The 3597-nt window shown below is 53.1% G+C and overlaps 1 non-coding gene across 1 annotated transcript; it reads left to right on the forward strand.

Moving 5' to 3' along the window:
- Positions 1-2631: 2631 nt before the first annotated feature.
- Positions 2632-2705, forward strand: TRNAN-GUU (transfer RNA asparagine (anticodon GUU)). The gene has a single exon. It is a non-coding gene; the product is annotated as a tRNA-Asn (tRNA).
- Positions 2706-3597: the final 892 nt, after the last annotated feature.

The following is a 3597-nucleotide window of genomic DNA, read 5'->3' on the forward strand; positions in this document are numbered from 1 at the left end:
CGCAATTGGCTAGCGCGATCGGCTGTTAACCGAAAGGTTGGAGGTTCGAGCCCTCCCGGGAGCGGTGTGTCACTTTTTTTTTCTTCGCGCCGATAGCTTTGGAGAAATGTTCTGACGGTGGTGAGAGTGCTGCACTACGGTCTCCGTGGCGCAACTGACTAGCATGTTCGGCTGTTACCCGAAAGGTCAGATATTCGAGCCCTCCCGGGGGCGGTGTGTCGCTTTTTTTCTGTGCGCTGATAGCTATGGAGGAATGTTCTGACGGTGATGAGAGTGGAGCACGACTGTCTCCGTGGCGCAATGGGCTAGCGCGTTCGGCTGTTAACCGCATGTTTGGAGGTTTGAGCCCACCCGGGGGTGGTGTGTGGCTTTTTTTGCGCTCATAGCTTTGGAGGAATGTTCTGACGGTGGTGAGAGTGTTGCACTACTGTCTCCATGGCGACACTCACCAGCGCGTTCGGCTGTTAACCGAAAGCTTTGAGGTTCGAGCCCTCCCGGGAGTGGTGTGTCGCTTTTTTCTCTTTGCGTTGATAGCTTTAAAGAAATGTTCGGATGGTGGTGAGAGTGCCTCACGACTTTCTCCGTGGCGCAATTGGCTAACGCGATCAGCTGTGTTCCGATAAGTTGGAAGTTCGAGCCCTCCCGGGAGGGGTGTGTCCCTTTTTTTTCTTCGCGCCGATAGCTTTGGAGAAATGTTCTGATGGAGGTGAGTGTGCTACACTACTGTCTCCGTGGCGCAATTGGCTAGTGCGTTCGGCTGTTAACCGAAAGGCTGGAGGTTCGAGCTCTCCCGGGAGCGGTTTGTCGCTTCTTTCTTCTTTGCGCCGATAGCTTTGGAGAAATGTTCTGACGGAGGTGAGATTGCTGCACAACTGTCTGCGTGGCGCAATCAGCTAGCGCGTTCGGCTGTTACCTGAAAGATTGGAGGTTCGATCTCTCCCTGGAGCGGTGTGTCGCTTTTTTTCTTTGCGCTGATAGCTATGGAGAAATGTTCTGACGGTGGTGAGAGTGAATCACGATTTTCGCCGTGGCGCAATGGGCTAGCGCGTTCGGCTGTTAGCCGCAAGTTTGGAGGTTTGAGCCTACCCGGGAACAGTGTGTCGCTTTTTTTGCGCTGATAGCTTTAGCAAAATGTTCTGACGGTGGTGAGAGTGCTGCACTACTGTCTCCGTGGTGCAACTGACAAGCGAGTTCGGCTGTTAAACGAAATTTTCGATGTTCGAGCCCTCGCGGGAGCTGTGTGTCGCTTTTATTTCTTTGAGCTGATAGCTTTGGAGAAATCTTCTGACGGTGGTGAGAGTGGAGAACGGCAGTCTCCGTGGTGAATTTGGCTAGCGTGATCGGATGTTAACCGAAAGGTTGGAGCTTCGAGCCCTCCCGGAAGAGGTGCGTCGCTTTTATTACTTTGCGCTGATAGCTTTGGAGAAATGTTCTGACGGTGGTGTGAGTGGAGAACGGCTGTCTCCGTGGCGGAATTGGCTAGTGCGTTCGGCTGTTAACTGAAAGGTTGGAGGCTCGAGCCCTCCCGGGAGCGGTGTGTCGCATTTTTTTTCTTTGCGCTGATAGCTTTGGAGAAATGTTCTGACGGTGGTGAAAATGAAGCACGACTGTCTCCGTGGCGCAATCCTAGCGCGTTCGGCCGTTAACCGAAAAGTTGGAGGTTCGAGCCGTCCCGGGAGCGGTGTGTCGCATCTTTTTTCTTTGCGCTGATAGCTTTAGAGAAATGTTCTGACGGTGGTGAGAGTGAAGAACGACTGTCTCCGTGGCGCAATCCTAGCGCGTTCGGCCGTTAACCGAAAGGTTGGAGGTTCGAGCCGTCCCGGGAGCGGTGTGTCGCTTTTTTTTCTTTTCGCTGATAGCATTGGGGAAATGTTCTGATGGTGGTGAGATTGGAGCACGACTGTCTCCGTGGCGCAATTGGCTAGAGCATTTGGCTGTTAACCGCAAGTTTGGAGGTTTGAGCCCACCCGGGGGCGGTGTTTCGCTTTTTTTTGCGCTGATAGCTTTGGAAAAATGTTTTGACGGTGGTGAGAGTGCTGCACTACGGTCTCCGTGGCGCAACTGACTAGCATGTTCGGCTGTTACCCGAAAGGTCAGATATTCGAGCCCTCCCGGGGGCGGTGTGTCGCTTTTTTTCTGTGCGCTGATAGCTATGGAGGAATGTTCTGACGGTGATGAGAGTGGAGCACGACTGTCTCCGTGGCGCAATGGGCTAGCGCGTTCGGCTGTTAACCGCATGTTTGGAGGTTTGAGCCCACCCGGGGGTGGTGTGTGGCTTTTTTTGCGCTCATAGCTTTGGAGAAATGTTCTGACGGTGGTGAGAGTGTCTCACTACTGTCTCCATGGCGCAACTCACCAGCGCGTTCGGCTGTTAACCGAAAGATTTGAGGTTCGAGACCTCCCGGGAGTGGTGTGTCGCTTTTTTTTCTTTGCGCTGATAGCTTTAAAGAAATGTTCGGATGGTGGTGAGAGTGCCTCACGACTTTCTCCGTGGCGCAATTGGCTAACGCGATCAGCTGTGTTCCGAAAAGTTGGAAGTTCGAGCCCTCCCGGGAGCGGTGTGTCCCTTTTTTTCTTCGCGGCGATAGCTTTGGAGAAATGTTCTGACGGAGGTCAGTGTGCTACACTACTGTCTCCGTGGCGCAATTGGCTAGCGCGTTCGGCTGTTAACCGAAAGGCTGGAGGTTCGAGCTCTCCCGGGAGCGGTTTGTCGCTTTTTTATTCTTTGCGCAGATAGCCCCTGAGAAATAATCTGAGGGTGGTGAGAGTGCCTCACAACTTTCTCCGTGGCGCAATTGGCTAGCGCGATCGGCTGTTAACCGAAAGAATGGAGGTTCGAGCCCTCCCGGGAGTGGTGTGTCACTTTTTTTTTCTTCGCGCCGATAGCTTTGGAGAAATGTTCTGACGGAGGTGAGAGTGCTGCACTACTGTCTGCGTGGTGCAATCAGCTAGCGCGTTCGGCTGTTACCTGAAAGATTGGAGGTTCGATCTCTCCCTGGAGCAGCGTGTCGCTTTTTTTCTTTGCGCTGATAGCTATGGAGAAATGTTCTGACGGTGGTGAGAGTGAATCACGATTTTTGCCGTGGCGCAATCCTAGCGCGTTTGGCCGTTAACCGAAAGGTTGGAGGTTCGAGCCGTCCCGGGAGCGGTGTGTCGCTTTTTTTTTCTTTTCGCTGATAGCATTGGGGAAATATTCTGATGGTGGTGAGATTGGAGCACGACTGTCTCCGTGGCGCAATTGGCTAGAGAATTTGGCTGTTAACCGCAAGTTTGGAGGTTTGAGCCCACCTGGGGGCGGTGTTTCGCTTTTTTTTTTGCGCTGATAGCTTTGGAAAAATGTTCTGACGGTGGTGAGAGCGCTGCACTACTGTCTCCGTGGCGCAACTGACTAGCGCGTTCGGCTGTTAGCCGAAAGGTTGGATGTTCAAGCCCTCCCGGGAGCAGTGTGTCGTTTTTTTTTTCTTTTTTGCCCTGATAGGTTTGGAGAAATGTTCTGACGGTGTTGAGAGTGCTGCACTACTGTCTCTGTGGCGCAACTGACTAGCGCTTTCGGCTGTTAACCGAAAGGTTGGAGGTTCGAGCCCTCCCGCGAGCGGT

The sequence above is a fragment of the Rhipicephalus microplus genome, chromosome 8, assembly GCF_043290135.1.
Source record: "Rhipicephalus microplus isolate Deutch F79 chromosome 8, USDA_Rmic, whole genome shotgun sequence".
NCBI lineage: Eukaryota > Metazoa > Arthropoda > Arachnida > Ixodida > Ixodidae > Rhipicephalus > Rhipicephalus microplus.